Source organism: Acinonyx jubatus, chromosome E1 (genome assembly GCF_027475565.1).
Source record: "Acinonyx jubatus isolate Ajub_Pintada_27869175 chromosome E1, VMU_Ajub_asm_v1.0, whole genome shotgun sequence".
Classification (NCBI taxonomy): Eukaryota; Metazoa; Chordata; class Mammalia; order Carnivora; family Felidae; genus Acinonyx; species Acinonyx jubatus.
The window spans coordinates 34,552,485-34,567,172 of NC_069397.1; positions in this window are offsets into that span (position 1 = coordinate 34,552,485).

Here is a 14,688-nt window from a genome sequence, read left to right on the forward strand (position 1 = left end):
TCCGACCAGACTGCTGGTGTCTCGGACAGTGGTCTTCAACCCTAAGTGACGACCGGGTGCCCCAGTCGGTTAAGCGTCCGACTCTGGCTCAGGTCATGATCTCACGGTTTGTGTGTTCGAGCCCCGTGTCGGGTTCTGTGCTGACAGCTCAGAGCCTGGAGCCTGCTTCCGATTCTGTGTCTCCCTCTCTCTCGGCCCCTCCCCTGCTCGCACTCTGTCTGTCTCTCAAAGATAAACATTAAAAGAAATATTTAGAAAGTGTCTCTCTTCTGCTGGCCTCCTCTCCCCTCACACTTGCAGCTGGGTCTTTACAAGGTGAACCTAGTCTCCTACTATCGCATCAAACTCCCGGGAGCGCCTGGGCCAGTCCTGGGGATGAGGAGGGTCACCCTGACGGGGGCCGGGGATGGGCTGTGACACAGTGGGCAGGGGATGGGTGGCGAAAGCAGAGCCATGGTAGGGGCAGAAGGCTGGGAAAGGCCGGGTGTCCCACAGATGATGGGAGGGGAGCGGGAGCCCAGGCTGCTGAGGCCAGGGCCTGCCAATCACCCTGAGGGCTGGGGATCCTCGCTGAGCCTCGCTGAGCTGCAGGATTGGAGGAACTGGGGGCCCTGTGGGCTCTTCCGTCTGAAATGATACACATGGGGGCATGGGCTCTTGCACTGAAGGAGGAGGCAGGAGGGATTCACTTTATTTTCTTGTTCTTTCTACCGTTTCTTGAGCATCCATTATGCGCTAAGCACTGTTCCGAGCACTGAAAAGCCGATGGTGAAGAACACGGGCAAAAAAAATACCTGCGTTCATGGAGCTTACATTCACGTGTGTGTGTCTGTGTGCGTATGCCTATGTGCACGTGTGCACACACACACATGCACAGCGTGTGGAAGGAGATCCAGGAGAGGGAGGAAGTGAGAGTGGAGAAGGGAGGGAACGGAGTGGCCCATGCGTCTTGGCCCAGCCTGCAGAACTGGTTTAGAACCTCCACGGTGACAGGTGCGGGGCCAGAAGCTGAAGGATGTGGGGAGACTGCACATGCCCCTGTCCCTCTGGAGCCCAGGTGACAGGATGCCGTGTGGAGCTGCGGAGGGGCCGTCCTCCCTCTCCCCTTCCCCTTCTAGGTCTCCACGGGCAGGCGGCAGCAGCTTCCCAGCGGGAGGGCTCTGGGTGTCCCAGCAAAGACTAGCAGGCATCAGGAGAGGCCTTGGTCGCTGCAAAGCTCCCGGAGCAGAGACGGTGCTGGAACCGTCTTCGAGGAGACGTGCGGGCAGTGGCTGGCTGGGGAAGAGGCTCAGACAGGGAGGCTTGTCCTAGGGCACAGAGAAGTCCCTCATTCGGAGATGCTGTGGAGGGGGTGGCCGGCCATCTGGGGTGCTGCAGGCCAGAGCAAAGAGCTTTTGTGTTTGGGGCATTAATGATGATGTGTCTGTCCTCACTTGGACCCACAGGCTATTGAGGCCAGAGGCCAGGGGGACTGAGAGACCCAGGTGCCCCTTGAAACCGACATTCCCCAAACACATTAGTTGTAGATGGGGAGAAACAGTGCTCTGTCAATAAAACCTGTATATAAATTCCTTTATGTTAAAAAATGACGGGGCGCCTGGGTGGCGCAGTCGGTTAAGCGTCCGACTTCAGCCAGGTCACGATCTCACGGTCCGTGAGTTTGAGCCCCGCGTCGGGCTCTGGGCTGATGGCTCAGAGCCTGGAGCCTGTTTCCGATTCTGTGTCTCCCTCTCTCTCTGCTCTTTCCCCGTTCGTGCTCTGTCTCTCTCTGTCCCCCAAAAAATAAATAAACGTCAAAAAAAAATTAAAAAAAAAAATGAGGGACTTATTGGGATGCCTGGGTGGCTCAGTTGGTTGAGCGTCCAACTTCGGCACAGGTCATGATCTCACAATTGTTGGGTTCGAATCCCATGTCGGGCTCTGTGCTGACAGCTCAGAGCCTGGAGCCTGCTTCGGATTCTGTATCTCCCTTTCTCTCTGCCCTTCCTCCACTCATGCTTGTCTCTCTCTCTCAAAAATAAATAAAAATGTTAAAAAAAATTTTTTTAATAGGGGCGCCTGGGTAGCTCAGTTGGTTGGGCAACTGACTTCGGCTCAGGTCATGATCTCTCGGTTCGTGAGTTTGAGCCTCTCGTCGGGCTCTGTGCTGATGGCTCAGAGCCTGGAGCCTGCTTCGGATTCTGTGTCTCCCTTTCTTCTGCCCTTTCTCCACTCATGTTCTGTCTCTCTGTCTCTCAAAAATAAACTAAAAGGTTAAAAAAAATTTTAATAAAAAAATGAGGGACTTACTGCATATATTTGTTATATGGTCTCTTTTGAACCATTCAGACAATGTACTGGGAGGCATATTAAACTGTTTAAATATTAGACAATAAAATAAATCTCGCCTTCTGGGTAAGCAGTCTTCCCCTGGTGTGATTTGGTTTCATAATTTCAGCTGACTGCAGCTGCGGTCTTTAGGGAAGTTCCTCAGAGCCGGCTGGCTTAGGGCCCCTGTCATGACCATGGCTGCACCTTGTGATTTCCACGTCGGAGGAAATACTCAACAGAAACTGTTTGGGGGCCGATGAACACTATTTTAAAATTTGCACCACAGGCATTGCCCCCTCTGGCAAGAGTGGGGTCATTTATATCCTGCCTCTAAGGTACAGAGTCACATGTGGAAACCTGAGTTAGCTGGGACCGCTTTTCTGATTAGGGTCAAGGGTTCTCCTCCCAGCAGGCAGCTGCCATGCTGGCCTTCCTCCTAAACTGGCCCTACCAAGAGACATTGGTTATACTCAGAAATAGTGCCAGTCCTCTTGATTTTGGCTCAAGTCACGATCTCACGGTTTGTGGGTTCGAGCCCCGCATCCGGCCCCGCGCTGACGGTGAGGAACCTGCTTGGGATTCTCGCTCTCTCTGCCTCTTCCCCGCTTGCAGTCTCTCTCTCTCTCTCAAAATAAAAAAATAAACGTAAGAAAAAAAAAAGAGAGAAAGAATTAGTACCAGTTTAAGCTAAAGGAAAGAATAACCCTTCAAATTTAAAAGTAAACCCTTATCATTAGACAACCAATCCTTGAGTCTGAGCCTCAAGAATGGTACAGAAAATTTCACCCTATTTTTTGTTGAGCTCAGACCAGCAGACATCTGAAAGCTCCCTCTCTGGTTTGTCCTTATTCTCTCCTCCGCCCCCTACCCCCCCCCCCGCACCCCCCCTCCCCAAACAGCTAGTCCTGGGGCCATTTTATCCCATGTGCTACATTCCAGGCTCTTAGTCAAATGGTTCTTTCTGGGTTTTCTCTCAATGGAAGCAGAGGTGGTTTGTGTTTGAGGGAGAGGGTTTTAGTTCCCTCTGAGTGAAACACTGACCAGTGAAACAATTCTTTCTCCGGCTAAAATGGGTCACTTCTTGCAGGCGACTTCGTGGAGTTTTTCTGCTACCAAAGTATCTTTCACTTCTCTCCATTTTACCCAAATACTTTCTTGTAGGTCCTTGCGCGGCCTGGGACCTACAGAGGGGGAGGGGGCGCACCTCCTTGGCGGACAGGAAGAGAAAACCCCAACTGGCCACGTAAGGCAAAACCACAAACGTCCTCAAGAGAAACAGGTTCCCGGGAGAGGTAACGAACGTGCTGTCTGAAAGTGTTCAAGCGGAGGCTGGTTAATTATCTTTTTGGTGAGAGCTTGGATGCGATGATCTCTCTGCTCCGTCCTAGAAGTAAGAATCTAGGCACATTTTTCTTGGCGACTTGTTCCCCAAACAAATCTGTCATGGCAGTAGGCATCTACTGTTCCTGTCCCCTTCTGCCCTTTATCCCTTCTCTCTGGCCCGAGAGGGATTGGCTTCAACCCCAGCCCCCATGCGGGGCTCAGTGATCACATTAGCGAGTGATAGAAAATGTTCACACCTTGTGCCTCCTCCCACGAGTCTGTCCACACGCCTTTCTCCAGACCTCCTTTTTCCTAATCTTCGAATGCTACTCCTAGGTCCCTGACTGACCAGCCAAACTATTTACCACTCCCCTGCAAATGCACGCACATCCCCAGTTCAGGCCATTTCTCTTCGTGCACAAAGCAGATGACCAGATGTAGCGCCTGAAGCTCTGCCCATGGGAGACAGTTTTCTCCCGGTTCCAGGACCGCCCCTGAGAAGACTATAGGGCAGCTGTAGTCCTTTGTGGCTTTCCCCCACATGCCCAGCCAACTGATCCGTGAACCAAACGTTGTCTTTTTCTTCTCCCACCAGCTAGCTGGTTGTGAGCCCAATCCCTCCATCCCAAGGTGGCTATAGATGCGGTCAAAGCAGGAGGTGCGGATCCCATGGCGGTGGATGGCAGAGGGTCAGACTGAGGGACTAAATGGGAGAAATGACGAGGTTGTCCTTTAAGGACAGCACTCATCTCTGCCATTGCCCCGAAGAGACAGGATTATTGGTTGGCTGGGGTGGGAGGCAGTTCCAGAAGCTTCCCCTTCTCCTGCTTCATCCTCGTGGCCCTTACCCCATAGGACGAGGATCCAAATCAGCTCCGTCTATCCCAATTATATATGGAGAGGCCAGAAAAATGACTGCTATGTGGTTCTGTGGACCTGGGGGACCCACTGTAAAGCAGGTCATGAACTTGGACTATGCTTACTACTTGACCTTCATGCTCTCCCTTTGGGAAGGGGCCACGATGACATTTCGGGTGCCTGGGTAATAATGTCCACTTGGACTTTGGGTGCAACAGTTTCCAAAATGTCTGTGTAGTCCCCTTTCCCCAGTGTATGATTCTCAAGTACCCAATTTCTTCCTATGGAAAAGCGTGGGGAAACCTCACCCTATGTGTTTGCCAGGTGATGTAGGGCCTTCTTTATTCAGTAGGTTCTAGGTCTTACCTTAGCCTGGGAGCTGGCAAGGGATCATGACTTTTTATTGGGGTGGCTGATCGTTTTTATTTTTTTTTTAATTTTTTTTAACATTTATTTATTTTTGAGACAGAGAGAGACAGAGCATGAACAGGGGAGGGGCAGAGAGAGAGGGAGACACAGAATCTGAAACAGGCTCCAGGCTCTGAGCTGTCAGCACAGGGCCCGACGCGGGGCTCGAACTCACGGTCCGTGAGATCATGACCTGAGCCGAAGTCAGACGCTTAACCGACCAAGCCACCCAGGCGCCCCTGGCTGATCGTTTTTAAATAAGCAATGTTCTTTTTTCTTTCTTTTGTTTTTTAGAGAGACAGAAAGAGAGAGAGCGCGCGCGCGCGCGCACAAGCGGGGGAGGGGCAGAGAGAGGGAGAGAGAATCTCAAGCTTCATGCCCAGCGCAGAGCCCAACGCGGAGCTCTTTCCTGTGACCCTGGGAACGTGACCTGAGCCGAAATCAAGAGTCAGAGGCCCAACCAACCGAGCCACCCAGCCGCCCCAAGCAATGCTCTTTCTGTCTGTCTGCGTATCTTGCCTCGAGGAATATCCTGTGCTCTTAACCATTTCCGTGGCCCCCTGGGAGTCCGGACCTCCGGCTGCTTCTGTGACCTTGCTGCTCCTATGAGAATTGTGCCCACTTTGCAGCAGTCAAGTGCTACCACGTGGTCTCTGTCATTACAGGTTCTTCTCATCCCCGCTGCTCTCAGGGAGTCTGCTCTGGAACAGCATCTCCCACCCGCAGCCCCGGCCAGTGGAGGAAACAGTCAACAACGAACTTCTTCCAGAAGGTCAGCGTGTCCTGTGGGGTCTCCGGAGAAGAGCCAGCTGGGGGGTCTTCAGGCCTTCTGTAGGATAATCCGGCCTAGCAGGCCCTGTCCAGTAAGCCGTTCGATCCTTCCTTCTATCACCTGCCACCAGAGTTCTGGCTTTTCTGCTTCACTTACTTTGGGCCACTGCTGTGTCCAGGCCCACCCAAGCCATCTTGGCGGAATCCTGTATCACAGCAGCGTGCTCCCATATTATTAAATCTTCTCTAAGCAGGAGTCCCTGGATGGCTCAGTCGGTTAAGGGTCTGACTCTTGATTCCAGCTCAGGGCATGATCTCATGGTTCGTGAAGTTCGAGCCCCACATTGGGGCTCTGCGCTGACAGAGTGGAGCCTGCTTGGGATTCTCTTTCTCCCTTTCTCTCTCTGCCCTTCCCCCACTTGCATTTTCTTTCTCTCTCTGTCTCTCTCCCTCAAAATAAATAAATTAAAAAAATACACTTAAAACAAAAATCTTCTCCAATCAGACCTTATCTTCTGCCCCCGGGGCCCTCGTTCTTGGGGCCCAGCCTCAGATCCACTCTCCGGACTCCTGCCAGGACTTGTTGGCAGGACATTCCGGTAGCGCCTCCAGGGTATGGTATGGGCTTCTTCCTCCCCTTCGCAGGCTGGGTTTTGTTGCGACTTGACTCGTGTTCTTTGTCTGGGGGCCGGGCGAGAGCATGCATGCCATGCTGCCTGGCAGGGACCCCGCACCATCTATAAGCTTGGAGGGGGAGGGGGGCTTTAGCCCTTAACAGGGTGGGTGGAGCACTTCCTCAGGGGCAGGGGGTTCAGTGGAACCCGGAGACTCGAGCTGTTTGAGTGCATTGACCCAGATGCTTCCATGCCAAGTCTCTGAGTCCTAATCCTTGTCTCCTGGGGCATGACCTTGGCAGGACAGACTTGTCTTTGGTTGAGAATTTGATCTTCTCTGGATCTCCATTCTTCTCTTTCTCCGCTGGGGTCGGTTTTCACACTGCTGTTGGGGGCCACAGAGGAGGCCTCCTCCTTGTCGACAGAGATGCTCACAGTTTCTGTAGCCTGTCCAAACTTGGGCCCTGGGGGTCCTGGGGTGGCTGGGCGTGTCGGGTATGTTCCCATCACTTCAGAGGGGCACTGGGTAGTGGTAGGGTGTGGCCTGGTGAAGCAGGATGGCGTACTTGGTAGGTAAGAGATGCTGAGCGGGGGGCAGAATTATAGTGAGGCCCCCTGTGGTGAAGGCCCGGGGTCAGCACTGGCTCCTTGGCCCAGGCATCGCTGAGGAAGACGACGAGTCCTGAAGGGGTGGGTGAGAAGGGTAACCATCCGCCATCTTGTCTCCCCTGTGGCTGCGCCATTATTCTTATAGTGAATTCCCAGACCTGATTCTTAGCTTTTTCTGCCCTCCAGCTGCAGAAGATAAGAGTCTCTCTTTACTTGCTGCCAAGGAAGACTTTTACACTTTGCCTTAAATTGATGATTAAGTCCTCAGCCTTTCATTGCCTTTCTTTAAGCATTGATAGCCTCCAGCCATGTGACCCCACAGTCCTTGCATTCCTATTTCCCTCCAACTTCTGAAATGCTTGGGGATTGGCCTCCACCAGTGCCTTCCTTCCAAGGTTTCCCAACCCAGGGCATCCCCAGTGAAAGTTTTAACAATTGCATCAGGTCCAGAGTGCCAGGGCCTCCCGGCTCCTGACCTTCCAGCTCCAAACTGGTTTTAGAAGTCTGCTTCCTGTCCGACTTTGGCTCAGATCATGATCTCCCGGTTTGCGAGTTGGAGCCCTTTGTCTGGCTCTGTGCTGACCGCTCAGAGCCTGGAGCCTGCTTCGGATTCTGTGTCTCCCTCGCTCTCTGCCCCTCCCCCACTTGTGCTCTGTGTCTCTCTCTCTCTATCAAAAATAAATAAAATGTTAAAACAAATTTTTTTTTAATTTTTAATTTTTTTATTAAAACATTTTTTTAACATTTATTTATTTTTGAGACAGCATGAACAGGGGAGGGTCTGAGAAAGAGGGAGACACAGAATCTGAAACAGGCTCCAGGCTCTGAGCTGTCAGCATAGAGCCCAACACGGGGCGCGAACCCACGGACCGCGAGATCATGACCTGAGCCAAAGTCGGACGCTTAACCGACTGAGCCACCCAGGCGCCCCAAAACAAAATTTTTTAAAAAGAAGTCTGCTTCCTAAAGTCTTTCCTAGCTTCAACTATCACAGGTCTGGTCTGGGTCCCTGGAAACAGATTTACATGCCAGAAATCAGTTGGGGAGTGGTCTCAAAAACTAGCGGTCTCAGGAAACAGTAGGAGGGCAAACCAGGAAGGAAGGAGCAGAGGAAGAAGGTGAACCGCCAAATGGTTGTAGCAGAGGCCTTAGCCGGTCCCGCAGGGAGCCCTGGGGCTAAGTTGGCCCTTCAGCAGTCTCAAATTTAGGCAAGAGGACTTGCCATTGTACCGCGCATCAGGAGGCCACATAACCTGGGGCGAGGCAGAGGAGTATTTGGATGGGAATATCTGAGCGCTCACTAATATGAAACAATGCCTCAAGCGGTGAGCCATCAACAGTCAAGCCACCTGACCGCTGGGGGCCTGAGAGCCCTGATCCCGAAGTGGAGGGAGAGGAAAGGTTCTCGGATATCACAGGCCTCCCCCCCACGCCCCCCACCCCACCCCCCGCGAGAGAGGCCGGAAGATGCCAGGTTCTTGGCGACATCCTTGAGCTGCTGCGTGAAACCTTGCCAGAAGTCACATTTCCTTCGTACTTTTCAGTTAAACATGCAAATTCTCCTTTACGCTGAGGCCACGTGAGTTGGGCTTTCTGTCCCTTGCGACCCAAAGACCGTCCACGAACGGTGGATCCACGTGCGAGCGCCGACGGCTTATTCCCGTTTTCAAAACCAGAGGCCAAGATTAAATTAGTGAATTGGAATATGCACAAAGGAGGACTTTTTTTGTTTGTTGTTTTTTTTTGTTTTGACTGTAGGGTTACCTGCACATGGGGTGTGAATTACTTATGGAAATGTTTACAAACTTATACTGTGGTATAATGGGCGCTTGTTTGAGCCCTTCATTAATATTTAATTTCACACCATTTCTTGAACGAATTTATTGGCACATTTTCACATTCCACTGAGAGACTTAACATAAATCACATTAATAATAAATGGCAGGAGAGCTTTTTACATTTCTTTTTCTGAGCTATCATTTTAAACTAATTTTCTATGACAGGGCGTCCTAAACGTACTCTTGAAGATAAGACTTTCTTAATGTGTGCCGCGGCGGCCAACAGGGACCACCATGTGATTTTAATTATATTCACGTCTTGGATTTTGACAGTGCTTTCTGTCATTAACTCTTGCGAAGTGTTCCTCTTCATAAAGGGTCTGCAGCCACCCATGAAAAAAACAGGCTTGCTCCGACAAGTGCTTGAAGCTCAAATAAAACTAAAGAAGCAAGGTCATCAGCTGAAGCAAGAAGTTTTCTTGCGGGAACTGGGGCGAGACATGTTTGTCAGGAAGGCGAGGACCTGAATTCTTCAGGTGGCCGATCTTCCCGTGGACAGGCTGTCACGCTCCGTCTACTTCCTGAGAAACCACCAAGTTAAGCCGTATTTAGTCATAAGTAATTCAAAAGTTTTATGCGGAAGAGATAAGAGAGGATAAACCACCAGAAGCCCATCTTTAAACGCGTGTCAAGAAGGAAGCTGCGGAATTTCAAAACTAACTTTAAAATAGTTTAAAATTCTTAAAAGCATTTTTTAGCCAAGCGGATATGAAAAAGAAGCGCGAAAACTGGTATTCCCCCCCCCCCCCCGCCCCTGCAATGCTGCTGTGAAAGTATAGATTCTTTTGATGGCAAGTGGTAGAAATCCAGCAGAGAGGGTGATGGGGCCATTCAAGTAACCAAAATGTTTTGTTGCAAAGTAAGAAGGGGAATCCCTCCTCCCCCTCTCCCATAGCCTACTTCCACTTCCAAGGGGATCCCCAAGTCGGGATAACTATTGGTTTTGCGTGCACATCAACCTTCTCCTGCTAACAGCATCCCCTTTGTTTTGGAGGAAATACACCTGACGCCCTGTCGGCACCGTGGGGGTGCTGTCAACCACTGGGCCCCTCCCACTCCTGCAAGTAGGGTGGGCTCGTGCCTCCGGCTGCCCCTAACTTAGCCGGAGACTAAGTGATTGGGCCAAGAGGTGGACACGTGACAAATACTGGCCAATCAGAAGCTTCTCCTCTGAAGGCCTAAGGGCTGGGTCTCAAGGCTGTTCTTGGTAAGTGGAGTTTCCTGAGCAAGGTCAAGGAAAGGGAAGTAGGTAGGAATGTGGTTAGAAGCCCAGAGAGGAGCCAACCCATTCCACAAAAGGAAGGAGAGCACTGAAGGGGGAGGTCCGTGGGAAGAGTCAGGAGAGGCAGGAAAAGTGTCAGCGAGGTAATTGGGGGGGTGGGGGTGGAGAGCGTGGGAGGATGAGGAGGGCGGGGCTCCCAGGGAGGCATCAGGAAGGCTGGGTGATACTGTCTCTGTCCCAAGTTTCTCTCCTTGTGGGACAAGAGCCTCAGAAAGGGCCAAGGGCAAGGTGGGCCCCTGGCACGCCCCTGGTCAGACTGATCAACATGAAGACCCAGCTTTAATAAAGATTAGATAAACAAACAAACAAGCAAGGGCCCAGGAAGCAGGAGGTGGGGGTGCTGAACAATGCCAGGGGCTGCATGGGGAGGGTCAGAAAAGAGCCCCAAGGACCCACTGACCAGGGACTGGGAAGAAGACATGGGCGACAAGGAATCTGAAGAGTTTGCTATCCAGGGAGTGTTGTAAACCCCCACCCTGCTCAGTTTTCTCCATGAAATAGTCAGTAAAATCCACCTTGCTGATTCATGCCAGAGCATGCAAGATTGGCATGGGGGAACAACAGAGATTGCTTTCAAGGACAGCGGATGGCTCTGCAGTGACCTCTAACACTCACAAAATAAGAACAGAAGGCTCCTTTCTAAACATTCTAAATCTCATCCGTTGAAAACCCGCGGGCAAGGCCATATCGAAAGGAGACGTTTGCACTGTTATTATTTGATCTGGTTCCAGAGGTCCTTTTCTTTGCCCTGAAGAGGACGACGCGGTGGGTAGGGTTGGAAAACCTCATGAGCCCCGTGCCTCTCTGGGGAAGGTCTGCCTTTTGTTTCCATGCTTGAACCCACCAGAGAGACCCAGTCAGAAGGTCACTGCTGGCCAAGTTATTCTGGACATCGTTGGGCAAAACTGTCACCGTCACTGATGTCTGGATCTTAGTCTTCCCGTGGGGGCTTAGAGGGCGGTATCTGGGTGGGAATCCATAAAGCCTGAAGCTTTGCTAATAAGAAACATTAGATGGAACAGTCTGGTTCAGTCTAGAGGGGATCAAAGTAGAAGGTCCTGGCCACTAAACTCTGCCCCCAAGCATGGACCGGGAGGAAACTGCGAGCCTTCCTCGCTGAGGAAGGCGCCAAAGGCAGGAGGTGATGGCACGTGGCCATGTTGGTGGGGACGAACCCTGGAGCAAGGGGCTTCCATTTACCTTGTACAGATGACCCTTGAACAATGTGAGGGTTAGGGGTGTCACCTCCCTCCCATACAGTCAAAAATCTGCCTATAACTTTTGACTCCCCCCAAACTTAACTGCTAATAGCCTACTCTTGACCGGAAGCCTAACCGATAGCGTAAACAGATGATTAGCACGTATTTTGATTGTTGTATGGGTTGCATACTGTGTTCTCAACAGTAAAGCCAGCTAGAAAGAAGAAAGTGCTCTTAAGAAAATCATACGGAAGATAAAACACATTTCCGGCGCTGGACTATAAAAGCATCCACATGTAAGTGAACCCCCACAGTACATATGGGTGCTGTTTAAGGGTCAGCTGTACGGACCTCCAGAGGAGCGGCCTGGGCAACGTCAGTTATGTGGTGTCCCAGCATGTGGCACAGGACAACGAATGCAGTGACGCTTACGAAACTGAGACCCATGGTCTCTATTACGTGTCCCTGGGCAGGTGCAAAGCCTCGGTGCCACCCAGCCATGCAGAGAAAATAGCCCTGCGCTTCACGAGAACCAGTTTGCCCCAGATGAGCTAACAAGGGCCGAGCCAATTGAAGCTTCCATATCAAGAGTCTCCATGTTGGTTGGTGACCGGGCTATCCACTGAAACCCTCTCTCCTTGGGAAGGTTGGAGGTGAGAAGCAGACAAAAAGAGATGCTAGGGAAGGCCCTGAGAGACAGACGCCACCCCCCCCCCGCCCCCACTGCCACAACTCCCAGCAGCCTGAAAGAGTGGGACCCACACGGCCTCTGGTCCCTCAGCCCCTCGCAGAAGAGGCTGAGCTTGGCAGGCCTCGTCTTGGGAGCCTCTCTAGCTCCCAGGGCTCACCAGGCTCATTTCTAAATGCACACCCACCATCTGTTGGCTGATTCACGCCTGGCTGGTTGCAAAGTCGAGGCTCGATTTGGGTCTTGGGACTTGAATTCATTCCAAAATCAAAGGTGTCAAGCTTAGTGGCCTTAAAATTCTGGAATCATTTTGGGAAATGAGGACCTTGTGCAATCTCTTGACGTGTCTTCCATTTTCAGAGAAACGTGGAGAAGGTGCCGAGAGGCCCCCTGAGACAGCCATTTCCCCATCTGGGCTGGGGCCCCTGTGGACCAGGGAGGGGGGCGCCCTTGGGAAGCTCCTGCTCACACCCACCTGCTCCCTTCCTGGATTAGCTTGCTTCCTTCCTGTCCTCCTTCCTCCTTCCTTTGCTTTTATGCCCCGCGTCCCATACCGTTTCAGCGTTCTGTGCAGAAATTTGAGTTAATCACATGCCTAGTTCATGTGGTTCTGTTATCTCTAGTCCACGCAAGACCCCTCTTTTGTTTATGATAGTTCATTCCCTGTTATCCGCATTCCCCTTTGCCATCCTGTAGCTCCTCTCCTGCCATAGGCAAATACTCCCGCAAGTGAATCTTTTCTTTGTAGGTGTCCTTGTAAAAAGAGTCTTGCTGCTTTGTATTTTGTATTTTGTGATTTTAGAGACAGAGAGACAGAGTGTGAGCAGGAGAGGGACAGAGAGAGAGGGAGACACAGAATCTGAAGCAGGCTCCAGGCTCTGAGCCATCAGCACAGAGCCCGATGCGGGGCTGGAACTTACGAACTGTGAGATCACGACCTGAGCTGAAGTCAGACGCTTAAACGACTGGGCCACCCAGGCGCCCCCACCCCCGCCCCAACCCATTGCTTCTAACCCTGCAAAGCTCTCCGTGGTGTGTGTGCTGGGCACCTGCCACTTACTCCCAGACCCACTTTCCACCTTGCTCAGTGCTCTGGGAAGCAAAACTCTATGAGCTGTAGCTATCGGGTTCTCTTATCTTCCGGCTGCCAGTTGAATTTGGGCTTCAGGAAGCGTCATCAGGAGATGAGACGGTAGGCAGGGGATGAGGCCGGGATGTTTATTTGGTCTGATGGGCTGGGGGAGCAGTGGCTGAATTCCCTTACCCACGGCAACAGGCCACCGCTCATGTCCAGAGGCCTCTTCCTGCCGTCGCTCCTTCAGGCACCCGGGAGGTGACAGCTCCCGGCAGATGCCAATCTGATGATGCTTGGCTGTCGCTTGTTAGTATCTCCGGATGCTGCCCGTACCTTGTACACGATTCCATCATCGAAGTCCCCCCGGCTGCCCTGTTGGATGTGCACCCTTCCTGACTCAGCGTGTACTCACCACATTTATTTCTCTTCACTCCATGAGCTGGGGACCCCTACATCGCCCGCCAACTCCCGGCTCCCGGCCCCCACAAGTATCTCTGGGATAGACATCTTCACTCCCCTCTTGCCCCCCCCCGTGCCCTGCCTTTCCAATCTCAGTGCATTCCCCTTGCTCTTGGGCCTGGAGCATCTAGATGGTTCTTCTTCTTCTTTGTGGTCAGTTACCACGGGGGTTCTCTTTTTAATAATTTTTTTAAAAAACTTTATTTTGAGAGCGAGAGAGTGGGGGGGAGGGGCAGAGAGAGAGAGAGAGAGAGAGAGAATCCCAAGCAGGCTCTGTGCTGTCAGCATGCAGCCCGATGCAGGGCTCAAACTTTTGAACCATAAGATCATGACCCGAGCTGACCTCAAGAGTCCGACACTTAACCGACTGAGCCACCCAGGCGCCCCAACACAGGGGTTCTTAACCGGGGGCAGTGCCATCCCCAGGGGACAGCTGGCAATGTCTGGAGACATTTATGGCGGTCACGATTGGCAGTGGGGGTGGTCAGGTGCTAGGGACACTGTAAAGAAATTTCTTCCAATGACAGGACAGCGCCCCCTTCTCCCCAAAGAGTTATCTGTTCCAAAATGTCAGTAGTGCCGAGAAACACGGAAGTCACACAGTAGCATTTTGGATGTTAGACTTCCTCTTCTGTTGGGCTTTTATTTGTTCCAGAGAGGTAGCGGGGGAGCTTCTCAGATCTTGCTTGGGCTTCTGTGTTAGGTCCTCAAGATTCCTCATTTGTGCTTGAGAGGAGAAAACTTCACTCAGTTGGGTTTAGTCGGAGGAGGAAGAGTGTGGGCTGTGTCTGCCCGGTGTGTGTGTGTGGGGGGGGAGGTGAACACAGGGGCACAGGAGCTTGGTGGGGGCCAGCGCCCCTCTTCTCATCACTCTGCTTCTGTCTCCTGTGCTGACAACATTCTCAGGCAGGTAGCTGCCAGGAGCAGCGAGACCTGGTATTGTTAAGTTCAAGTCCCGCTGAAAATAGCTGCATCCTGCGCGTTGCCAATTCTCTGGCCTCAGACCTATCTGTCTCCTGGACCAATGATTGAATTCTGGGGAGTGGACCTTGCTGGTCTCGTGCTCCTCCCCTATGGGCGGTGGCGAAGCCCACCAGGACCATGAGGGCTGTCCGGGGAGGGGGGATGGGTCCCAAAATGAACACAGGCACTGGGGCTGGAAGAAGAGGGGAATAGATACTAGGAAGCATGTCCACAAGAGTCCCATGGGCCTGCTTCCTATCCTAACCTCCCAATCACTGGCTGTGTGATCTT